This window comes from Neoarius graeffei, chromosome 6 (genome assembly GCF_027579695.1).
Source record: "Neoarius graeffei isolate fNeoGra1 chromosome 6, fNeoGra1.pri, whole genome shotgun sequence".
NCBI classification, from domain to species: Eukaryota; Metazoa; Chordata; class Actinopteri; order Siluriformes; family Ariidae; genus Neoarius; species Neoarius graeffei.
In genome coordinates, this window is record NC_083574.1 from 53,202,231 (window position 1) to 53,229,441 (window position 27,211).

The following is a 27,211-nucleotide window of genomic DNA, read 5'->3' on the forward strand; positions in this document are numbered from 1 at the left end:
CTTTCAGGATATTTTCCACCATCACTTAAGCTGCAGAAGGTCCACAAGCTTTGGAACCATTCCATTATTGTCCCTGTAGCCAAGGATTAATGCCCCTAAGGCATTAAATTATTTCATGCCAGTAGATTTAATGTCTTTAGTTATGAAGTCATTTGAGAAGTTTATCAAGATTGACGTTTTTATACAAGTTGAAGAATGTCTAGATTCGTTACAATTTGCATACAGGTCAGGTAGAGGTGTGGACTGTGGAGGATGCTGTCATCACATTTATGCTTTGTGTATCAGCATTTGGAGGGCCCCAAGACTCATGCCAGACTCTTATTTATTGATTTTTCTTCCACATTTAATACCATCCAGCCATTTCTGCTTGCAGAGAAGAAGAAAAAGAAGAGAAACCTTTATTTGTCACATGCACACTTCAAGCACAGTGAGATTCATCCTCTACATTTAACCCATCTGAAGCAGTGAACACACGTGCGCACACACACCCAGAGCAGTGGGCAGCCACACTACAGCGCCTGGGGAGCAGTCAGGGGTTAAGTACCTTGCTCAAGGGCACTTCAGCCCAAGGCTGCCCCACATTAACCTAACTGCATGTCTTTGAACTGTGGGGGAAACCGGAACACCTGGAGGAAACCCATGCTGACACGCGGAGAACATGCAAACTCCACACAGAAAGGCCCCCGCTGGCTGCTGGGCCCGAAACTTCTTGCTGTGAGGCGACAATGCTAAACCACTACACCACCGTGCTGCATTTACCATTTTCACCTCAATTATTACCTGATAGGTTGGATAATGGACTTTTTAACTCATAGGTCACAGTGAATAAAAGTTAACGGTGTATTCTCTAACTGGCTCTACTCATCTAACGGTTCCTCTCCAGGTTGTTGTCTCCAAGACCCTTCTTTACATCATGTACACTATTGAGTGTTGCAGCAACTACAAGAATAGACACATCTTAAAGCAGATACACAGAGCCTTTATTTTTAAATAAATTTCTGAGTGGACACTATGTCCATCCTTGACTCTTGTACACTGCATAAATGGGAATAAAAAATATATATTTTTGAGAGTTAAAATCAACCGTAAAGTTGGCATTCGAGCTGCCCCACTGAGCTAGCCAGCTCTGAGTCCGTGACGTCACTGCAGGAACCGGTTTTAAGGCTGAGGCCTTTGACAGCTATAGACCAAAGTCATATAAATAAAAATTTATGGTGAAAGTAAGAAATACCGTTACTGACTTGCTCAACTAAGACTGATTTGACTTCATTGATTGTGGGTTGACTCTCATTAAAACAGGATAGGTGTTATAACTTATGCAACATACATGTACATGCATGCATTTTCACTGATAAAACGTAAAAGGCTAATTAAATAATCAGATGAACTGAGACAATCACATTCTGAAGCAAATTAAATAATCTTATACCGGTAACTTAAATACACAATACAAGTTACATGTATTAATCTAAATGCAGGTAAACAACGAGTGTTGTTGTTTTGTATCCAAATAAGAGTCGCATCTTACCCATCTGTGTTCTCATTTCTTGAAGGCTGATCTTGTGGCCGATTGTTTTGAAACAATCTGACTTTCAGTTGTTCGTTCAGTTCTCCATTCATTCACTTCTTCCATGTAAGGGCGAGATGGCAGCAATATCCAGTATAGAAAAAAGATGGCTGGTTCACTCTTTCTCTCCATACTGTGTACTCCACCATTACTGCTAGGCTCAGGCAATTACTAAAACCTGGGACGGAACGGGATGTCACTGGTTTTAGCAACAACTGCGGTCAGGTCACTGTCTGAGTGATATGTCATGTCCCGTTCTGTCCTGGGTTTTAGCAACAACCCTAAGCTCACGCTCCAGGAGGACTGGTGCAACTGAACTCACTTTAAAAAAAATTAAATAAATACTTTCTTTTTTTTTCTTTAATTGTTGGTACTGTACCCTCTTTCAATACTGGCTTATAGCTAATGCTCCTCAACAGATCAGAGGTCTCATACAAATCTTCAGTAAAATGTGCAGAGCAGAGGAGAGACAACTTCATAGGCGCCCAATGCGCCCGTGAACGTCTCGCAAAACACATCCAAATCTTTGCAGTTTGAACATTCTTGGGCCATGAATGCAACATAAATCCACCTTCTGTCATATTGCTGCACCGGCCAAAAACACATCTACGTGGCATGGCAATAAATTAGCTCAAAATGGAGGATTGGAGTTGCAGTCAGCTCTGTGTTTTAGGATAGCGGAAATGGTGATGAGACCGATAGACTTCCTGTTGTGACATTACAGACGTCAAGGTCATTCACTCAGACTGCTACCTATATAAATCACTTTAATGGTAAAAATTACTATATTAGATTTATTGTTAGCGCTTAAAACTATTCCTGTGCCATTCTTGAGGTCTCAACGCATTTATAAACAAAGGTGAGGCCATGGCTCTGAGTATATTCTTTAAACTTTGCTGATGATTCTGTTATTGTCATCTTTCTAGAAGGAGGGGAATGGGATCATGGACCAGTGGTGGATGACTTTGTGGTTTGGTGGGATGAGTCTTTCCTCCACAGAAATGTGTCAAAAAGAAAGACATGATCATTGATTTTAGAAAGTCACCATTAAGCCCAATATCAAATTGTGTTGATATTGACTTCTGATATCTGGGTATAGTTCTTTATAACAAACTGCATTTTGAATCCTACAGTGGTGCTTGAAAGTTTGCAAACCCTTTAGAATTTTCTATATTTCTGTGTAAATATGACCTAAAACATCATCAGATTTTCACACAAGTCCTAAAAGTAGATAAAAAGAACCCAGTTAAACAAATGAGACAAAAATATTATACTTCGTCATTTATTTATTGAGGAAAATGATCCAATATTACATATCTGAGAGTGGCAAATTATGTGAACCTTTGCTTTCAGTATCTGGTGTGACCCCCTTGTGCAACAATAACTGCAACTAAATGTTTCCGGTAACTGTTGATCAGTCCTGCACACCGGCTTGGAGGAATTTTAGCCCATTCCTCCGTACAGAACAGCTTCAACTCTGGGATGTTGATGGGTTTCCTCACATGAACTGCTCGCTTCAGGTCCTTCCACAACATTTCGATTGGATTAAGGTCAGGACTTTGACTTGGCCATTCCAAAACATTAACTTTATTCTTCTTTAACCATTCTTTGGTAGAACGACTTGTGTGCTTAGGGTCGTTGTCTTGCTGCATGACCCACCTTCTCTTGAGATTCAGGCTACATCCACATGACAACGAGATTTTTTTTTTTTAAATATCGTGTCCACATGGGCAACGGATCAGAAAAATATAAGGTCCATATGGGAATGGAACGCTTGCTGAAAACGATGCAATACACTTGCCACATCTCTAGGTGCACTGTAAGAGGGTCCCATCGGAGACACCAGAACAATAGAAGAAGAAGTAGACGCATGCGCATAAAGTTCATTATTAATCAGTAACGTAAAACGAAAGATGCGGAAAGAGGAATGAATGGGGGTAGATGGAGAGAGAGAGGAATGAATGGGGGTAGATGGAAGCCGGTACGCCAACATTCTGATATCCTCCAGAATTCTTTAATGGTCCGGAATAAACTGAATGCTACACGTTGATGGATTACTCTGCTCTTCTACGCCCTTTTTGAGGAATGTATTGTCGGACTTAAACCAACATCTGAAGAGGTGAGATCGCTCCTTTTTTTCCCTATTTTTGCTGGCAGGATTAGTTTTGTTTTTGGAAAGCGCACGGGCGGTGCGCGGTTTTGGTTACTGCGGACTAAAGACTCTGCCCTCTCACTCTATCTCTCTCTCTCACTTTGCACCATTACACAATAAATATTCACAGTGAAAATATTTTGTAAGCGCGTTTCATGAACCAAGTTATAGGATTTGTTGACAACTCACATCGAGTTCGTTACACTTCTACCCGGCGTGAAGCACTGACAGTCATGTGGTTGTGACATCATCATAAACAAATCTGTTCTACTCATCCAGACGACTTCGCAACAGTGCTGTTGCCAGATTTTTCCACTCTGGGACCCGTTCTCAAAATATTTCGTTTTGGGGCACCCAAAATGCTGGTGCCGTGTGGAAGCCAGGCCGAAACGATAAACAATTTTATCAGATTCACCTGAATCCATTGCCGTGTGGACAGGGCCTCAGTTCATGGACAGATGTCCTGACATTTTCCTTTAGAATTCGCTGGTATAATTCAGAATTCATTGTTCCATCAATGATGGCAAGCTGTCCTGGCCCAGATGCAGCAAAACAGGCCCAAACCATGACACTACCACCACGTTTCACAGATGGGATAAGGTTCTTATGCTGGAATGCAGTGTTTTCCTTCTGTCTGACTGTGGATTGATAGAGTCCAAACACTTTAGAGATGGTTTTGTAACCTTTTTCAGCCTGATGAGCATTAACAACGCTTTTTCTGAGGTCCTCAGAAATCTCCTTTGTTCGTGCCATGATACACTTCCACAAACATGTGTTGTGAAGATCAGACTGTGATAGATCCCTATTCTTTAAATAAAACAGGATGCCCACTCACACCTGATTGTCATCCCGTTGATTGAAAACACCTGACTCTAATTTCACCTTCAGATTAACTGCTAATCCTAGAGGTTCACATACTTTTACCATTCACAGATATGTACAACCCCGATTCCAAAAAAGTTGGGACAAAGTAGAAATTGCAAATAAAAACGGAATGCAATAATTTACAAATCTCAAAAACTGATATTGTATTCACAATAGAACATAGACAACATATCAAATGTCAAAAGTGAGACATTTTGAAATTTCATGCCAAATATTGGCTCATTTGAAATTTCATGACAGCAACACATCTCAAAAAAGTTGGGACAGGGGCAATAAGAGGCTGGAAAAGTTAAAGGTACAAAAAAGGAACAGCTGGAGGACCAAATTGCAACTCATTAGGTCAATTGGCAATAGGTCATTAACATGACTGGGTATAAAAAGAGCATCTTGGAGTGGCAGCGGCTCTCAGAAGTAAAGATGGGAAGAGGATCACCAATCCCCCCAATTCTGCGCCAACAAATAGTGGAGCAATATCAGAAAGGAGTTTGACAGTGTAAAATTGCAAAGAGCTTGAACATATCATCATCTACAGTGCATAATATCATCAAAAGATTCAGAGAATCTGGAAGAATCTCTGTGCGTAAGGGTCAAGGCCGGAAAACCATACTGGGTGCCCGTGATCTTCGGGCCCTTAGACGGCACTGCATCACATACAGGCATGCTTCTGTATTGGAAATCACAAAATGGGCTCAGGAATATTTCCAGAGAACATTATCTGTGAACACAATTCACCGTGCCATCCGCCGTTGCCAGCTAAAACTCTATAGTTCAAAGAAGAAGCCGTATCTAAACATGATCCAGAAGCGCAGACGTCTTCTCTGGGCCAAGGCTCATTTAAAATGGACTGTGGCAAAGTGGAAAACTGTTCTGTGGTCAGACGAATCAAAATTTGAAGTTCTTTATGGAAATCAGGGACGCCGTGTCATTTGGACTAAAGAGGAGAAGGACGACCCAAGTTGTTATCAGCGCTCAGTTCAGAAGCTTGCATCTCTGATGGTATGGGGTTGCATTAGTGCGTGTGGCATGGGCAGCTTACACATCTGGAAAGACACCATCAATGCTGAAAGGTATATCCAGGTTCTAGAGCAACATATGCTCCCACCCAGACGACGTCTCTTTCAGGGAAGATCTTGCATTTTCCAACATGACAATGCCAAAACAAATACTGCATCAATTACAGCATCATGGCTGCGTAGAAGAAGGGTCCGGGTACTGAACTGGCCAGCCTGCAGTCCAAATCTTTCACCCATAGAAAACATTTGGCGCATCATAAAACGGAAGATACGACAAAAAAGACCTAAGACAGTTGAGTGACTAGAATCCTACATTAGACAAGAATGGGTTAACATTCCTATCCCTAAACTTGAGCAACTTGTCTCCTCAGTCCCCAGACGTTTACAGACTGTTGTAAAGAGAAAAGGGGATGTCTCACAGTGGGAAACATGGCCTTGTCCCAACTTTTTTGAGATGTGTTGTTGTAATGAAATTTAAAATCACCTAATTTTTCTCTTTAAATGATACATTTTCTCAGTTTAAACATTTGATATGTCATCTATGTTCTATTCTGAATAAAATATGGAATTTTGAAACTTCCACATCATTGCATTCCGTTTTTATTTACAATTTGTACTTTGTCCCAACTTTTTTGGAATCGGGGTTGTAATATTGGATCATTTTCCTCAGTAAATAAATGACCAAGTATAATATTTTTGTCTCATTTGTTTAACTGGGTTCTCTTTATCTACTTTTAGGACTTGTGTGAAAATCTGATGATGTTTTAGGTCATATTTATGCAGAAATATAGAAAATTCTAAAGGGTTCACGAACCTTCAGGCATCACTGTATGTTGATGCTTCTTCTAGAAAGGTCCAGCCAATGCTTTTTTTTCCTGAGGAAAATGAACTACTTTCATCTCTACTGAGATGATGACTATCTTTTATAGATGTTTCATTAAATCTGTGTACGTACAGTCCCTTTTAAGAAACTACATTTCCCATCAGCCAACTTCTGCGTTGACCTACGTCACGCTGGGCGGGATCACCAACATCACATCCTCCATGAAGGCATAAGTAACTGAGCAACACTTCCGTCTTTCTCTTTGGTGCTGTGAAACTCGTCGTGACCGGCGCGTTCTGCAGAGATAAAGAGGCCCGCTCAACAGAGCATCCAAGATACAGACGTCTGCTTTGCAAGTAAGAATTCAGCACGTTTTTTGTTTACCCTTGGCCACGGTAGACTCCAGAATAGCGCGATTTTTAACTCAGTCGAGTTACAATCGGTTTTTCATTTGTTCCTTATAAGTACTTACGAACTGCCGCCCAAGCAGTTTACTTTAAAAGTTAGAAGCGACTGGATCCTTCTAATTAAAGCGTTGTGCACATTGCCTGATCAGAGACTTTCTTTTCATCACGAGCGACCACGCGTTGGACCAAGAAATTCTCTGTGCCTCACGGAGGCCTTCACAATGGTGAAACTCCAAAAGTCTCGGAACATATCTCCATAATCTTGCTATAAGCAAGATACTGAAGTAAGACTGGCAATTTTGGGGCAAAAAGACTAGTCTTAGGAATTAGCTTATGAAGTAGTGTGAATTTAAACTCAGGAACTGTTTAAGTGTGCACACTGATTTTGTGTTCCATAATTGCTCTATGTTCTCTCAGTCGTTGTTTAATAGATAAGGTTTTGCATGCTCTCTCTTTTCCTTTCTAACACTTTAATTTCATTATTACACATATTTTGACCTCATCAAGATTTCAGTGGATTTAGTAGTGTTATAAACTAGCTTAGCTAGCAACACAATGCTAGTCTTTGCCTAGGCCACAAGGCCTCCACCACGTGGACTCACACTCACAAACACACCTTAGCTAGCATTCTTTTGTCTCGTTAGCAAGCTAGGCTAACCTTTTGCTTAGGCCAGAAGGCCTACACCACGTGGACACACACACACCCACACACACAAACACATCTTAGCTAGCAACTCAGAGCTAATTCTTTTCCACGTGGTGACACACATACCTCAGATAAAACACACACACACACACACACACTCATCAAGTATATATCATATTTGTATATATTTCAACTGACATTATTCATTTTTATCTTTGTTATAATAAATTCAATTATTCTGTTAAACTGTGTCTGTGTTGCTTCCATACTCCTTGAAGTCACCCAACCTCAAAGAATTCCAAGGTGCATATAGGTTGTGTAATATGGTAAGTGATCATAATAATTTGGAATATACCATAATTTAGCTGTTTGATAATTTATTATTAAGCATCAAAATTAAAGGTATTATTTAATGAGACTGATTTAATATTTAATGAGACTGATTTAATGAGATTGATCACTTAATTACTAACTGCACCTACATCTGTTTTAAACTTTTGTTTTACTGCTTGGTTTGGAAATCTTAATTTGTCCAACAAGAATAGCCTTGGATTGGAAGTCTTGTTAAAATGGCCAGTAAGATCTCAAAAATGAGTCAGACTAAGCTTTCGGTCATTTATAGCAGGCATGTCCTTAGGAGGGCCAATGCTACAGTGCCCTCCACAATGACATTGGATGATCAGGAGAGATTGTGTAAAGAGTCTCAGATGCCCTGCTTAAAAAATGTTATAGAAGAAGACTGAGTGCTGTTTCACTGGCAAAGGGAGGTTGTACAAAGTATTAAATGCAGGAGTGCCAATAATAGTTGCACATGTGTTTTTATTGAAAATAATTATTTCTTGATGAGGGATTTGTTGTTCTCTGAATAAATTTATTTCAATGAAAGGTTGGATTTTTTTCTCATTTTTTTCAGTGTGAGATGAAGCGACTTCACGAAAAGATGGGTTTTTTGTTCTAACCCTTTTAACTAATCTTTACAAGAGGTGCCACTGTGTATTGGAGTGCCAGGACCATCCACTCTGAGGGACTTTTGCCCTCAGGCCATTGTTTCATGGCACCGATTTGGAGAACTTGCTGCTGCCAACTAAGCATTTGGTGCCTGAAGTGCAGACCTTCACCAGAAAACTGATTTATGTTAATTGTTCCATGAAATTGAATTATTTAAAATTTGCACATAATTTGCTTACAATTGTCAGGAACAACGTTGAGAGCGACAGCTCGAAAAGGACTACAAACATGGACTCTCTTAACTACAACTCCCAAGACTCACAGTGCCCTCTGTTGCCTGAATATTAATTGCACCTGTCTCATTACACCAGTCATCAGCACACACACTTAAGCCCCTCTCTCACACAGCCCAGACATGAAGTATCATCCAGTGTTCACTCCCGCATGCCGAGCTGTTTATTCTCTCTGTTTGCTCTCGTGGTCTCAACCTTGTTTCTTGTTTCTTGACCTCACTATTTAGTCTTGTCCTCATTGCTCATCCATCAACCCCTGCTTGGATTCTCGACTATGATTCTCATCTCACGATTTGGCTTGGCGTTCAGGTTGCTTCCCCGCTCTCCTCTACACATATATCCATAAGTGCCTGCACCATGACAGGGTACTTCACCAGCATGAATGCAGCAGAGGAAGCGAAGCAGACTGCTTTGAATGTTCAGGGATGCTTATTAGGAAAACATCAGCAGATGCTTGGTGACCTGAACACCCGGATGGCATAGATTACTGCCATGATGTCGCAGTCCCTCCTACTGTGCCCTGAATCATCCACAAGCTCCGTCACACTTCTCCTGCTGCCCGAGAAATATACTGATTATGCACTCAGCTGCAAGGGATTTTTGCTTCAGTGCTCGAAGTTCTTCACAACACTCCCAGCTATTTCTGATGAATAGAAGATCGCAAAGTTTGTATCATTCCTAACGGGCAAAGCACTAAAGTGGCGAAGTGCCATTTGGAGTAGTGGAGGCGAGCACACCACATCTTATGACAGTTTCCTTGAACTGTTTAAGCAAGTGTTTGATCATGAACCAGAAGGTATCGAAGCCAGCAAGAGTCTACTCACCATCAAACAAGGTAAGAGAGGAGTTGCCAAGTATGCCTTGGACTTCTGAACGCTTGCTGTAGCCAGCGGATGGAATGAGCCGGCTCTGAAGGCAGTTTTTTGCCAGGGCCTATGTCCAGAGATCATCAGTGAACTAGTGTGCTGAGATGAACACCTCTCATGAGATTCCTTTATCAATCTTGCCATCAGACTAGACCATTTAATCTCCAACCAACCATCCCTAAAGGAGGAGCAAATCGGTCCTGACCACAGATACTCCAACACCCATGGAGATCTCTCATGCACATTTAAAACACACCGAATGAGAAAGAAGGAAGCAAGAGGGTCTGTGTCTCTACTACAGGAGTTTGCATGTTCTCCTTGTGTCTGTGTGGGTTTCCTCCAGGTGCTCTGGTTTCCCCCACAGTTCAAAGACATGCGGTTAGGTTAATATGGGACGGCCTTGGGCTGAGGTGCCCTTGAGTGAGGCACCTAACTCCCAACTGCTCCCCGGGCGCTGTTAGCATGGCTGCCCACTGCTCTGGGTATATGTGTGTGCTCATTGCTCATGTGTGTGCATGTGTGTGTTCACTGCTTCAGATGGGTTAAATGCAGGAAATTTCACAAGTGTGTGATGAATAAAGTTGTGCTTTCTTTCTTTTTTTCTTTCTTTCTAGCCATCACATCCCTCAGTGCCCAGTACGCCCATCTCGCACTAGCCCTACTGAAAACACGCCTGGCCCAGTGAGTCCAGTGATTTCATTTAAAGCTCAATTTTTCAAGATCCACATACTGTTGAAGCTGCCCTCCTCGACCCACGTGCTTTCTGCTTTTGTTGATTCAGGCGTGGAGGGAAATTTTATCAACAGCTAAATTGTCCAGAAGTTTGATCTGCCCACAGACTCCCTGCAGAGCCCATTCAGTATCAGAACCATCGATGGAGACCCAATAGGTACCCATATCCTCTTCCTTTGGTATCTTTGGCCCTAGAGCCAAAGATAAAGAGATAAAGATAAAGAGCCTAAAGCCTTGGCGTTCCGCCAAGATATTTTTCAAGTTGGACTTACACAGTGCTTATAACCTGGTCCATATCTGAGAAGAGGATGAATGGAAGACAGCATTCAGTACTACCACTGGCTATTTCGAGTACCAAGTCATGCCATATGGCCTCTCTTTGGCACCAAGAGTTTTCCAATGCCTGATTGACAATGTTTTTCGTGACATGTTGGGGAAATACATGGTAGCATACATAGACAACATTTTGATATACTACCCTGATGAAGAGAGTCACCTAAGGCATGTCAGGTCAATACTCTGGCATCTACTAGAAAACCATCTCTATGTTAAAGCCGAAAAATGTGAATTTCACCAGCGTCAGATTTCATTCTTGGGGTACATTATTAGTGTGGATGGAGTCAGTATGGACCAAGCAAAAGGTATCTGCAGTGACATCCTGGCCATTACCCGCCTCTGTAAGAGAGCTCCAATGTTTCCTAGGATTTGCCAACTTCTATCATTGGTTCAAACAAAACTTTAGCACTATCGCTGCCCCTTTGACCTCCCTTTTGAAGAAAGGACCCAAATGCCTCCACTGGATGCCAGCCACAGAGGAGGCCTTCAACAAACTTAAGACAGCCTTCACCACAGCCCCGATACTTCAGCATCCCGACCCTACCAGACCAATTCATAGTGGAGGTAGATGCCTTGGAAACCAGGGTAGGGGGTGTCTTCTCAGTGCTTTGGAGAGAAGCCTAAGCTCCACACAGTGGCATTCTTCTCTAAGAAGCTCACTCCAGCAGAAAGAAATTATGACATCAGGACCCAGGAGTTGCAAGCCATCAAGCTAGCCTTAAAGGAGTGGAGGCACTGGCTGGAAGGAGCAACACATCCTTTTGTCATTTTTACAGATCATAAGAATCTCAAATATCTCAAGGCAGCCAAGAGACTTAACCCATGTCAAGCCAGATGGGTGATGTTCTTCACAAGGTTCCACTTCATGATTTCCTACCATCCTGGTACCAGGAATACAAAGCAGATGCCCTCTCTAGAATCCACAGCTCCTCTCCATGCAATCCTGACCCACATCCCATCCTAACACCCAAATGCTTTGTCTAGGCAATCACCTGGGATCTAGACAGGGAAATAAGGAACTCTCAACCAACTCCTCTGAATAACTGTCCTCCCAGCCTCTTATACATCCCGAGTAGCCTCAGAGGGAGACTCATCACATGGGCACATGCTTCTCCAGCTACTGGCCATCCTTGCAGTCATTGCACGCACCAGCTGTTACAAAATACATACTGGTGGGAGAACATGCAAACAGACATCAATTGTTTCATTTTGTCTTGTACAGAATCTGCCCAAGCCAAAGTACTGAGAGTTCCACCTTCAGGAAAACAGTGTCCTCTCCCAGTACCACAAAGACCCTGGTCCCACCTGGCTGTTGATTTCATCACTGACTTACCCCGTCACAAGGCAACACTACCATCATGGTCATAATAGAGAGATTTTCCAAGGCACTTAGACTGATCCCATTACCTGGCATCCCCACAGCCTTCCAAACAGCAGAGTTAATTTTTCAACATGTATTCAGATATTTTGGGTGCCCAGAAGACATTGTCAGTGACTGGGGCCCTCAGTTCATCTTGCATTTATGGTCCTGTTTTATGGAGCACCTAGGAATATCAGTGAACCTTACTTCTGGTTATCACTCTCAGTCAAACGGCCACGTAGAGTGAGCTAACCAGGAAGTAGGGTGCTTCCTTAGAATCTTCTGCATGTGAAACAAGGGGGACTGGTCACAATTCATCCCGTGGGCTGAGTATGCACAGAACTCCCACAAACACTCAGCAACACAACTAACACCTTTTCAGTGCATGCTCAGTTACCAGCCTCCCCTGTTCCCATGGGACAATGCACCTTCACGAGTACAAACAGTAGATGAATGGATCTTGCAGAGCCAAAAGGTCTGGGAGGAGGTACACCAATGCATCGAGTCTGTCAACGTCAAGTACAAGGAATATGCAGATTAGCACAAAAGCAAAGGTCCTGAATTTTCCCCAGCAGACAGGGTGTGGGTCTCCACAAGAGATCTCAAGGATCCACACACATGCAGGAAGTTACAGGCATGCTACATCAGGCCATACAAGGTACTCCGACGTATTAACAAAGTCTCATACAGACTAGAACGCCCACCTCACAGTTGCATCTCTCCCACTTTTCATGTCTCATGCCTGAAGTCGGTGATCCAAGGCCCCCTGTTGGAAAGCACTCCCACCCAGTATACTCCCCCCCCCCCCCCCCAGGCCTCTACCAGGGAAATGGGATCCTAGACTCCAGATGCAGAACGGGTCAACTAGAGTATTTGGTGGATTGGGAAGGCTATGGACCTGGGAAAGATGCTGGGTGGGGGCCAAGGACATCTTAGACCCTTTCCTAACCCAAAAGTTTTATTCCCAGCACTTTAGCAGTGATCAAAGTAAATATAATAAAGTTTAATATTTTATATTACAACCCTGATTCCAAAAAAGTTAAGACAAAGTACAAATTGTAAATAAAAATGGAATGCAATAATTTACAAATCTCAAAAACTGATATTGTATTCACAATAGAACATAGACAACATATCAAATGTCAAAAGTGAGACATTTTGAAATTTCATGCCAAATATTGGCTCATTTGAAATTTCATGACAGCAATACATCTCAAAAAAGTTGGGACAGGGGCAATAAGAGGCTGGAAAAGTTAAAGGTACAAAAAAGGAACAGCTGGAGGACCAAATTGCAACTCATTAGGTCAATTGGCAATAGGTCATTAACATGACTGGATATAGAAAGAGCATCTTGGAGTGGCAGTGGCTCTCAGAAGTAAAGATGGGAAGAGGATCACCAATCCCCCTAATTCTGCACCAACAAATAGTGGAGCAATATCAGAAAGGAGTTCAACAGTGTAAAATTGCAAAGAGTTTGAACATATCATCATTTACAGTGCATAATATCGTCAAAAGATTCAGAGAACCTGGAAGAATCTCTGTGCGTAAGGGTCAAGGCTGGAAAACCATACTGGGTGCCCATGACCTTCAGGCCCTTAGACGGCACTGCATCACATACAGGCATGCTTCTGTATTGGAAATCACAAAATGGGCTCAGGAATATTTCCAGAGAACATTATCTGTGAACACAATTCACCGTGCCATCCGCTGTTGCCAGCTAAACCTCTATAGTTCAAAGAAGCAGCTGCATCTAAACATGATCCAGAAGCGCAGACGTCTTCTCTGGGCCAAGACTCATTTACAATGGACTGTGGCAAAGTGGAAAACTGTTCTGTGGTCAGACGAATCAAAATTTGAACTTCTTTATGGAAATCAGGGACGCCGTGTTATTCGGACTAAAGAGGAGAAGGACGACCCAAGTTGTTATCAGCGCTCAGTTCAGAAGCTTGCATCTCTGATGGTATGGGGTTGCATTAGTGCGTGTGGCATGGGCAGCTTACACATCTGGAAAGACACCACCAATGCTGAAAGGTATATCCAGGTTCTAGAGCAACATATGCTCCCATCCAGACGACATCTCTTTCAGGGAAGACCTTGCATTTTCCAACATGACAATGCCAAAACAAATACTGCATCAATTACAGCATCATGGCTGCGTAGAGAAAGGGTCCGGGTACTGAACTGGCCAGCCTGCAGTCCAAATCTTTCACCCATAGAAAACATTTGGCGCATCATAAAATGGAAGATATGACGAAAAAGACCCAAGACAGTTGAGCAACTAGAATCCTACATTAGACAAGAATGGGTTAACATTCCTATCCCTAAACTTGAGCAACTTGTCTCCTCAGTCCCCAGACGTTTACAGACTGTTGTAAAGAGAAAAGGGGATGTCTCACAGTGGTAAACATGGCCTTGTCCCAACTTTTTTGAGATGTGTTGTTGTCATGAAATTTAAAATCACCTCATTTTTCTCTTTAAATGATACATTTTCTCAGTTTAAACATTTGATATGTCATCTATGTTCTATTCTGAATAAAATATGGAATTTTGAAACTTCCACATCATTGCATTCCGTTTTTATTTACAATTTGTACTTTGTCCCAACTTTTTTGGAATCGGGGTTGTAAAAAAAAAAAAACTCATGGAAAAAAAACCCTATGACTTCATTATATTACAAAAAGTACCCATATAGTATAACCATGTATTCACTTACTGTAATGAGAGTACATGTAGTTTGTTTCTTTCTTCCCCTGCTCACCAGACACACAAAAAGTGCAAGATTACAAAAATCAGTTTAATAAACCAGAGCTTCTGACTCCATATGTCCAATTTAGACCTGTCACTCACTGTACATGGCATATATGCAACAGGACACTCAAGCATTGTTCTAGATGTGAATGCTTGTCTGAGTGTGAAAGTATCTTACTATGTGTTTAATGGCATGTCTGATTACACATTGAAAGACTTGAACACCTCTCTCTCTCTCTCTCATGAATATTTAGGGTTCTCCAAACAAACAAAGCAACTATTAATTTAAAAAAAATCCCTGCAATTCTATCAATTCAGTTGCCAAAGGCAGTAGCTAAATGAAGACAAAACACACAAATAAAAGTCTTCTGCAGTCTATTATTTGGTTGTGGAATATAAATTATAAATGTAAAAGGAATCAAAATAAAAAATGTATATTTTGAATTAGAGGGAATGTAGCAAGAGCGAAATAAAGACTAAGTGGCGTGATTTTGTAACTGACAGGCAACTTTTCATGGACACTTTAAAAAAAAAAATCACTCTTTACTTACTAGATCAGGTTTCTCAGAATGCTCCTGTGCTTATTTTTATTCATTCATTTTTAGGAATTGTTTTATCCTGGTCATGGTGGCTGTGACAGTGGGGGCATGGTCAAGCGTCGGTCTGTGACCGGAGGGCGGAGTCAGGGAAGGTAAGTGGCAGAATCACTGTACCTGAGGTTGATTAATGTGTTGATTAATGTTTGATTAATGAGGTTGATTAATGTGTTTGTGTGTCTTCCCCAGTGACCGTGCCCTATTTAAGGAGGAGAGCGAGAGCAGAGCAGGCTCTCTCCCGACCAGAACACATGTGTGTGGCGTGTGTGTGTATATAAAGATATATGACTAAACGTGTAGAAGCTGAAAAGCTGATAATAAACGGTTTTGTGAACTCAGTTCTGGCCTGCCGTCCTTCTGTGCTCCACCCACCCATCCAAGTTGCTACAGTGGTGCCGAACCCGGGATTTGGAGCGCCGAAGCAGAACAGCCCCATGGAGTCCTCCCCATTCGCCGAGCTGGTCCACGCCCTTACCATGGCCCAGCAAAGCCAGCACCAGGCACTAGTTGCCTTCCGGAAGGATCAGGAACAGCGGTTCAAGGCCCTGGTGCTGGCTCAGCAGGAAGAGAGACAGGCGTTCCGGCACCTCCTCGCGTCAGCGGGGTCCACCGCCGCGGGGCCGTCCCCCTTCACCCTGACGAAGATGGGCCCGCAGGACGACCCCGAGGCCTTCCTCACGTTCTTTGAGCAGGTGATAGAGACCTCGGGGTGACCGACGGAACAGTGCGCTGCGCGCCTCCTCCCCCTGCTAACGGGAGAGGCGCAGCTGGCCACGCTACAGCTCCCCGCCGACCATCGGCTGGCCTATGTGGACCTTCGCCGGGCCGTTCTCCAGTGTAGGGGGCGCACCCCCGAGCAACAACGTCAGCGCTTCCGCGCTTTGTGCTTGGAGAAAGTCGGCCGGCCGTTCGCGTTTGGCCAGCAACTCTGGGACGCCTGCGGGCGGTGGTTGAGGGCCGACAACCACGACGCCGAGGGGATCATCGACCAGGTGGCGCTGGAGCAGTTCATCGCACGTCTACCAGCCGGAGCTGCAGAGTGGGTCCAGTGCCACCGACCGGCGTCGCTGGATCAGGCAATCAAGCTGGCAGAGGACCATTTGGCGGCTGTCCTGACAGCAGGACAGCAGACAACCTCTTTTCCCCTCTTCTCTCTCTCCTCCCGTGTCTCCTCCTCACCCCATTCCCCCACCGCGGAGGCCGGCCCCACCCCAGCCGGCCCGCCGCACCCGCGGTGCCCTCCCGTTTCTCCCTTCTGTGTCTGTCTCTCCCCCCCCGAGGTGAGTGAGCCCCAGAGCACCAGTGCAGAGAGGAAGCCCGGGCCGGTTTGCTGGCGCTGCGGGGAGCCGGGCCACCTCCAACAGCAGTGCTCGGTGATGGAAGTGGGCGCGGTGGTTCGGATCCCCGATGCGACAGGAGCCGCCCTCGATTGGGCCAGAGCATATGGCATACTGGTGAGTATCCAAGGGGATACATATCAAGCGTTGGTGGATTCTGGTTGTAATCAGACCTCAATCCACCAAAGCCTGGTGCAAGACGAGGCATTGGGGGGAGCACAATTGGTGAAGGTGTTGTGTGTGCACGGGGATGTTCACAGCTACCCTTTAGTGTCAGTCCACATTTTTTTTCGAGGGGAAAAATTTATAGTGAAGGCGGCGGTTAATCCTCGCCTTACCCACTCAATAATTTTGGGGACTGATTGGCCGGGATTTGGGGAATTAATGAGTCACCTAATAAAGAGTAGGTCCTGCAGTAGTTTAATAAGGGGAGTTCCCGGTGCTGCGTTGGCGGGAGCAGCTGTCACAGAGCCGTCTACATCAGCTCCACGTCAGAGTGAGGAGCCGCCGGCTCCTCCTCCCTCTCTTGGGGAATCCCTGGCGGATTTCCCGTTAGAGCAGTCGCGAGACGAGACTCTGCGGCATGCGTTTGACCAAGTGAGAGTAATCGATGGTCAAATGCTCCAGCCAAATGCCACCCCGTCCTTCCCCTACTTCGCGATTATGAATGATAGATTGTACCGAGTGACGCAGGACACTCAAACTAAAGAGCAAGTCATGCAGCTTTTGATTCCGAAAGCTGCCGGGAATTGGTATTCCAGGCGGCTCACTTTAATCCCATGGCTGGACACTTAGGGCAGGATAAAACACTAGCCCGAATAATGGCCCGATTCTATTGGCCAGGGATTCGCGGCGATGTCCGTAAGTGGTGTACGGCGTGCCGCGAATGCCAGTTAGTAAATCCAGCGGCCATTCCAAAAGCGCCTTTGCGCCCTCTCCCATTAATCAAGACCCCGTTCGAAAGAATTGGGATGGATCTCGTCGGGCCATTAGATCAGTCAGCATGAGGGTACCGCTTTATATTAGTTCTGGTGGACTATGCAACGCGATACCTGGAAGCAGTGCCTCTTCGCAATATCTCAGCACGCAGTATTGCGGAGGCGCTCTTCCGCGTTATCTCCCGAGTTGGAATCCCGAAAGAGATTCTGACTGACCAAGGCACCGCGTTTGTCACGTACACTAAAGGAACTGAATGGGTTATTAGGTATTAAACCGATCCGCACCAGCGTGCATCACCCACAAATGGACGGTTTAGCTGAACGGTTCAATCGCACCCTCAAAAATATAATTAAAAATTTTGTAAGTGAGGACGCACGTAATTGGGATAAGTGGCTCGAACCCTTGTTGTTTTCAGTGCGAGAGGTTCCCCAAGCCTCCACGGGGTTCTCCCCGTTTGAATTGTTATATGGGCATAAGCCGCGCGGCATTCTAGATGTGCTGCAGGAAAATTGGGAGGAGGGACCTTCACAAAGTAAAAATGAAATCCAATACGTTATTGACCTGCGCGCAAAACTCCACACACTCACCCACCTAACCCAGGAGAATTTGCGGCAGGCCCAAGGATGACAAACCCGCCTATACGACAAGGGTACGTGCCTCAGGGAGTTCACAACGGGAGATAAAGGCTACATCCATACGACAACGGCAATGAGATTTTTTTTTTTTAAATATCGCGTCCACATGGGCAACAGATCAGTAAAATATCAGGTACATATGGCAACACAACGCTTGCTGAAAACAATGCAATACACATGCCACACCTCTACGTGCGCTGTAAGACGGTCCCATCGGAGACACCAGAACAATAGAAGTAGACGCATGCGCATAAACCGCTTCTTCTGTAGCATCAGCCACATAAAGTTTTGATTATTAATCAGTAGCATAAAACGAAAGATGCGGAAAGAGGAATGAATGGGGGAAGATGGAAGCCGGTACGCCAACATTCTGATATCCTCCAGAATTCTTTAATGGTCCGGAATAAATTGAATGCTACACGTTGATGGATTACTTTGTTCTTCTACGCCCTTTTTGAGGAATGTATTGTCGGACTTAAACCAACATCTGAAGAGGTGAGATCGCTCTTTTTTTTTTCCTATTTTTGCTGGTAGGATTGTTTTTGTTTTTGAAAAGCGCACGGACGGTGCGCAGTTTGGTTATACTCAGTACTTCCGCAGTGTTTGGACTAAAGACTCTGCCCTAAGGGCTATTCTCTCACTCTCTCTCTCTCTCTCACTTTGCACCATTACACAATAAATATTCACAGTGAAAATATTTTGTGAGCACGTTTCATGAACCAAGTTATAGGATTTGTTGACAACTCGCATCGAGTTCATTACACTTCTACCCGGCGTGAAGCACTGACAGTCATGTGGTTGTGACATCATCGTAAACAAATCCGTTCTACTCATCCAGACGACTTCGCAACAGCGCTGTTGCCAGATTTTTCCACTCTGGGACCCGTTCTCAAAAGATTTCGTTTTGGGTCACCCAAAACGCCGGCGCCGTGTGGACGCCAGGTCGAAACGATAAACAATTTTATCAGATTCACCTGAATCCATTGCCGTGTGGACAGGGCCAAAGTACTCGTACTGTTGCCCACATTGAGCTCCAAATTAGTCGCCAAGTGGCAAGGACCCTTTGAGGTCACATGGCGAGTTGGGGATGTTGACTATGAGGTGAGGCGAACGGACAGGGGTGGGGCGTTACAAGTTTACCACCTCAACCTGCTCAAATTCTCGAACGAGGAGGTCCCCGTGGCGTTGGTGTCGGTGGTTCCGGAGAAGGCAGAGCTGGGGCCGAAGGTTCAAAAGGGAACATTGGCATCATGTACCTCTCTGGTCCCCTGTGGAGACCACCTCTCCCCGACCCAACTCGCGGAGGTTGCCCAGTTGCAGACCGAGTTTTCGGACATATTCTCGCCCCTGCCCAGCCACACCAACCTCATAGAACACCACATCGAGACGCCCCCGGGGGTGGTATTGCGTAGCCGCCCTTACAGGCTACCCGAACACAAGGAAAAAGTGGTTCAGGAAGAACTTGAGGCCATGCTTGAAATGGGCATCATTGAGGAGTCCCACAGTGACTGGAGCAGCCCGGAGGTCTTGGGACCCAAGGCCGACGGGTCGGTCCAGTTCTGTGTGGACGATAGAAAATTCAACACGGTGTCTAAATTCGACGCGTACCCAATGCCTCGTATTGATGAGTTGCTCGATCGACTAGGCACGGCTCGCTTTTACTCGACACTGGATTTAACAAAGGGTTACTGGCAGATCTCCTTGACTCCATTATCCCGAGAAAAAACGGCCTTTTCCACACCGTTTGGCTTACACCAGTTTGTCACACTTCCTTTTGGGCTGTTTGGGGCACCCGCTATGTTTCAGCTGCTGATGGATAGGGTCCTTCGCCCCCACGCCACCTATCTCGACGATATCATTATCTATAGTAATGACTGGCCGAGGCACCTCCAACATCTGAGGGCCATCCTTAGGTCGCTAAGGCGGGAAGGTCTCACATCCAACCCAAAGAAGTGTGCGATTGGGCAGGTGGAAGTATGGTATCTGGGCTTCCACTTGGGCAACGGGCAGGTGCGTCCCCAAATTAACAAGACAGCGGCAATTGTGGCCTGCCTGAGGCCCAAGACCAAAAAGGGGGTGAGACAGTTCCTGGGGCTGGCTGGCTATTATCGTAGGTTTATACCTAATTATTCGGACGTCACCAGCCCGCTGACTGATCTCACTAAAAAGGGGGCACCAGATCCGGTCCAGTGGACGGAGCAATGCCAGTGGGCTTTTTCTGAGGTAAAGGCTGCACTGTGTGGGGGGCCACTGTTACACTCCCCTGACTTTTCTCTCCCTTTTATATTGCAGACAGATGCGTCAGACAGAGGGCTGGGGGCTGTTTTGTCCCAGGAGGTGGAGGGGGAGGATCACCCAGTGCTGTATATAAGTCGGAAGCTGTCAGTGCGTGAGGGGTGCTTCAGCACCATAGAGAAGGAGTGCCTGGCCATCAAGTGGGCGGTCCTCACCCTCTGTTACTACCTGCTGGGACGCCCTTTCACCCTCTGTTCGGACCACGCGCCCCTCCAGTGGCTCCACCGCATGAAGGATGCCAATGCGCGGATCACCCATTGGTATCTGGCACTCCAACCCTTTAACTTCAAGGTGGTCCACAGGCCGGGGGCGCAGATGGTCATGGCGGACTTCCTCTCCCATCAAAGGGGGAGGGGGGGGGGGAGTCGGCTGCGGGCCGGACGGCTGCCCGGCCTGAGTCGGGCGGTGGGGGTATGTGGCAGTGGGGGCGTTGTCAAGCGTCGGTCTGTGACCAGAGGGCGGAGTCAGGGAAGGTAAGTGGCAGAATCACTACACCTGATGTGAATTAACCTGTGTTTGTGTGTCTTCCCAGCAGCCGCGCCCTATTTAAGGAAGAGAGCGAGAGCAGAGCGGGCTCTCTCCCGACCAGAACACGTGTGTGTGTGTGTGTGTGTTTGTGTGTGTGTGTGTGTGTGTGTGTGTGTGTATATAAAGATATATGACTAAACGTGTAGAAGCTGAAAAGCTGATAATAAACGGTTTTGTGGACTCGGTTCTGGCCTGCCGTCCTTCTGTGCTCCACCCACCCATCTAAGTTGCTACAGTGGCATTAGATGATAATACACCAGGGATGGGACCCATGTCACAAAGATGTAAAAGGTGGTTGATTAATAACTGTTACAGTTGATACATTGGTGGTTAGTCACAGCCTGTGTGTTTATGACTGTGATAACAGAGGTTGATTGATATAATGTGTAAAAGTTAGTGCTGTCAAAAATGTCGCATTATTAACGCGTTAACTTGACTCAATTTTAACGGCGATAATTTTTTTATCGCGAGATTAACGCTCTGTGACATGATGTAGGTTTTTCATAAGCTTTTGAAACTGCCAGGAACTTGCAACAGAGACTTTGCTTAGAAAAATGATAGCAGCTAGACTGTAATGTCACGCCCCGCACAGCCAGAGTCCTCTGCCCTCCTTTCCCCCCCAAAGAATCAGCGCCGGCAGGGCGCGCTAGTAGAGATGGGATTTATGGCTCTTTGATGGGATCCGCATCTTTGTGATCCGTTCTTTGAAAAGAGTCGTTCAAAAGACTGGCTCATTTGGCTCTTTTTAAATATTTATTCAGTTTTAAGAAGACAGCGTCTAAAGAAGCCAGATCCCTCTGAACTGTAAACTCAATGCTATCCCAGAAATCCTTCCTGTAATATGCAAATTTGGCCACCTCTGATTGGACAGCGCGACGCATCAACAGGCAGAAAATGTAAAAGTACAAAATGTGTTAAGTGAGCTGAAACAGTAAAGATCAGATTCAATGCAATATTTATCAACGAACAACTTAAAGTTAATATAATAGTGTACTTTATATTATAATCAAGCATGTCAAGCCTACCATCACTGTGTAACCTGTCTCTCTGAGTTGTAGACTAACTCAAGCAGTAGATCACTTCACTCATGGTTCTTTTGCTAGACCCGGTGTTCGGCTTAGGTTTCACTTTGCAGTGGCTGTGTCAAGACGTGTTATGCTTTGCAATACAAAGCAAGCCCATTCACGTTTTTATGCTGATAAGAGAATTACAATGGTTTTTCATGTGACAAAAATGTGCGATTAAATTGCGATTAATCGTGAGTTAACTATGACAGTCGCAACATTAATCGCGATTAAATATTTTAATCGCTTGACAGCACTAGTAAAAGTAGATTTTATCAGTGATCAATAACCTGCACATTCCCTGTAGCTTAACTAAACATTTAGGAGTTTATTAGTGATTCTGTGATACAAGTTAGCATAACCAATAAGCAGATATGAACACACACACACACACACACTTCACAGTTATGATCAACAATAGTATGCTCAGATTTGCAGTCAATTTATAAGGGATTTATGCTCCTGTGGATGATATCTGGTTTCTGGTCTGCTCCTTATATTAGACTCGGAGAACAGGTAAGCTCCTGTCTTCTCTGTTGAACATGCCAGTAATCAAGGCTAAATTCCCTCAGAAAGAAGGATATTCATCCTGTTCTAGGCCCATTATGAGACCACAGAAATCCTGAGCCCTGCTCTGATCCATGCACTCATTACACACTCACTCTGTTCCAATCACACACACAGCCAGTCTTGAGCCAGTGTCAGACTCACACTGCACAAAAACTAGTGGTCTGTGATTAACGAGATAAGAGACGTGCATCAGTGACTGTGGCTCTGGCAGTGTAATAAGCGCCTGATGGATTTGAAAGTGTGAAAACAAATAGGAAATTTTCAGTGTCTTATTGAGTTACATGTACGCCACTCTCATGTGGACTTGTCCACACATATACAGTTTCTCTCAGAAAACCAACTGGGTTTGTTTATACCATATATAGTTTTAATGAAATGACCGCTGAGAGACATTTTACTTGAAGACAAAAAATACCCCATAATTTGCTCACAAACTTTCAAGCTTTCATGAGCAGAACAGAAAACTGCAAATGATCTCACTCGTCAGACTTGAGAGAGAGAGAGAGAGAGAGAGAGAGAGAGAGAGAGAGAGAATGGCTAAAAGAAATAGAGAGAAGGAGACTGACGATGAGGCCATTAAGCGTCGCTCTGGGTGCTGTGTTTGCAGTTTAGTTTGCTCATTTCTCCTGTAAACAAGCACATGAACCAAGTGCATCCTGAGAGCCTCCATATATTACCCATAAGGCTTGGGGGTGGGGGGTCCCGTGGGAAAGGGGACAGGAGCATTATGCAGATTCTATTATTCTTTGTCTACTTAATGTGGGACTACTGACCCAACCTCTTATCCCTGTGCTTTGCTCCTTTTTCTCTGCCAGGTCCCTGATGTATGCTTCCCTATTGCTAATGGTCTCTTGTGGTACTGTATACCACCTGCTTACCTCTGGGGAGATGTAAACAAAGAGTGGAGACTATGAAAACTAAAGATGCAATAAGGATATAAAGCTAAGAGTATGCCATAGATTTAATATTGAAAATCAGATGAATGAAGGGTTTACACATGGATTAAAGTGAGCTGAAATGATCTGGTGCCCTGAGTAACTTGGACACAACAAAAAGTTTGAGTCACACCTGTGACCTGATGGACAACAGGAACCAAATTCACAGTCACTGCACTGCATATACTGTACAATAAGGTCCAGTCATGTTTCACAGGAAAAAAGTAATAGGCAATCACGTTGCATTTTAACAGGCATTGTCCAGTTTATTGTCCACAGTGTAATCTGACAGAAGATGTGCAAACACTGAGTGATGGGAACATATGATCAAAATCACTTCTTTCATTTTAACAGTGCTGGTGAGTTAACTGTACATATTTATTATATAGGGCAGATTCTACCATAACAGAGGCCAGTTAAGTCCCATCTCCTTAAATTGCTGAATTGATTATTTTGATCATTCTATTAAGTTTTTCTAGTAGCATTTGGGGTCTTGGACATTCACAGTAAATTTTAGGACAGTAGTCCTGGTAACTAATTAATAAAAGCCTGACATGACAGACATGCTAAATGACAATAGAAACACATCGGTTTCTGTCATCAAAATCTGACAGACTAACGTCTACCATCATATTCTGACAGACACTCTAGATGACAATAGCAACAAAACTGTTTCTTACATTATTAATCTGACAAATTTAGTAATAATATTAAATACCTCATCACTAGAACCAAATAATAAAATAAAATATTGAAATAAAAAAGAATTTATTTTCAAAATTGAAATATCAACAATAATTGTCAGAACAGTGACAATAGACACGACTGTGTCACTTTCGCAGGGAAATAACACATTGAAATGGCCTGTCGGCTGAAAGGGTCGCAAGTGGCTCTGATTTATCTCAACTTACGATAGTTTTCCTCCAGAAAAATTTAAATATGAATGCACAAATATATTCTCAATGTTTCTATCGTCAAAAATTTCTATCGTCAGGATAGCTAACTGAAAATCTTACCTTGATTTATTTGATGAAATCTAGCTGTCAGAACTCCAAGTCTTGCCCAGAAGTAAATGTCTGCTGTCACAAAAATCATGCGCAGTAGAATTTCCTCTTTGCGTCAGTCAACATGTGCGTGGTGAGGGCTTGAATTTTGCTACCGTCAGGTGCATTTGACTGACAGACTGACGATAGCATTTTTAAAAAATAACTGTGGGCTTCTCTCGTGAACGAAATAGTTTTTTCGCTGTTAATCTATTTCAACTCTATCTGTTGACACCCAAAAATTATAAAGCCTGCTTCCACACGATAACTACCAAAGAGCCATAATGGCCGAGTCTATCGTCAGGTCATCTGACAGAAATTCACTGACGATAGCAACAGGGATAATGAAAGTGATTTTTAAAATGGGAGTTATGTCTGTCAGATATGTCAAAGAAATAGAACTGTATTCTTTAAAAATATTTTATTGATATAGTGCATTTTTAAATGACGTGCTGTTTTAGAAGACCAAATACCATATTTTCAATCTTGAAAATATTACCTCACTGAAAAAAGGACAAGAAAAATTTCTTATTTTGTGGGCAAGTGGTTAATGGATCCAGTTACGGTAGAATCTGCCATAGACAAGTGTTTTACTGGGAAATACTCCACTCGTATTTTTCATATGCACTATATCCGGGACATCGAGTAACATATTTTCCAATGTATGTAACTCATGAGGATATCAATGAATTGTTTTGATAAATTTGCATACTTGTTGTTTGTGAATGTGTCTTTATAATGAAAAGAAAATCACATGCTGGCTTGAAGACACATGTTGTCAAAATGGAAAACTGGTTCAAAATTAAAATTCTTTTCATTAACTTGCTTTTTTTTGTGGATGTGTCTATCTTGTCTTATCTTCTTGTGTTGAAAAACGTTTCATTCATTCGCTTCACTCACTCGTGAAATATGTTCACCACGCAAAGATAAACTTCATATCTTCGCACCATGTATAATATCCTCTATATATCTAACTGAACTTGTACAGTGTCTTGCAAAAGTATTCATCCCCCTTGGTGTTTGTCCTGTTTTGTTGCATTACAAGCTGGAATTAAAATGCATTTTTGGGGAGTTAGCACCATTTGATTTACACAACATGCCTACCACTTTAAAGGTGCAAATTGTTGTTTTATTGTGAAACAAACAATAATTAAGATGAAAAAAAAAAACAGAAATCTGGAGTGTGCATAGGTATTCATCCCCTTTCATATGAAACTCCTAAATAAGAGCTGCTCCAACCAATTCACTTAAGTCACATAATTAGTTGATTAAGATCCACCTGTGTGCAATCAAAGTGTCACATGAGCTGTCATGTCTGTATAATCAACCTGTTCTGGAAGGACCCTGACTCTGCAACACTACTAAGCAAGCAACATGAAAACCAAGAAGCACTCCAAAAATGTCAGAGACAAAGTTGTGAAGAAGTATAGATCAGGGTTGGGTTATAAAAAAAAAAAATCCCAAACTTTGAATATCACAGGGAACACCATTAAATCAACTGTAGCAAAATGGAAAGAAAATGGCACCACTACAAACCTGACAAGAGAAGGCTGCCCACCAAAACTCCCAGACCAGGCAAGGAGGGCATTAACCCTTTGGTGACTGACCCCTTGAAAATGGTTCCTCCAGGAACGATGACATTTCAGTTGTCAAGACAAGGGAAAAACTAAAATACAAAAACAGAAAGATACGTCACAATGCTCTTGTGCACAAAACAAAATGCTCTTGTATTTGTATTTGTATTTTAGTTTTTCTGTTGTCTTGACAACTGAAACGTCATGGTTCCTGGAGGAACCATTTTCAAGGGGTCAGTCACCAATTAATCAGAGATGCAACAAAGACACCAAAGATAACACTGAAGGAGCTGCAAAGATCCACAGCGGAGATGGAAGTATCTGTCCATAGGACCACTTTAAGCCATACACTCCACAGAGTGAGGCTTGATGGAAGAGCGGCCAGAAAAAAGCCATTGCTTAAAAAAAAAAAAAACATTTGGAGTTTGCCCAACAGCATGTGGCAGACTCCCCAAACACATGAAAGAAGATTCTCTGGTCAAATGAGACTAAAATTGATCTTTTTGGCCATCATGGGAAATGCCATGTGTGGCGCAAACCCAACACCCTAAGAACACCATCCCTACAGTGAAGCATGGTGGTGGCAGCATCATGCTGTGGGGATGTTTTTCATCTGCAGGGACAATAAAGCTGGTCAGGACTGAAGGAAAGATGGATGGCACTAAGTACAGGACAATTCTGGAGGAAAACCTGTTTGAGTCAGTCAGAGGTTTGAGACTGGGACGAAGGTTCACGTTCCAGCAGGACAATGATCTGAAACATACTGCTAAACTACACTGGAATGGTTTAAAGGGAAACATTTAAATGTCCTTGGAATGCCCTAGTCAAAGCCCAGACCTCAATCCAATTGAGAATCTGTGGCATAACTTGAAGATTGCTGTACACCAACGCTACCCATCTAACTTGAAGGAGTTGGAGC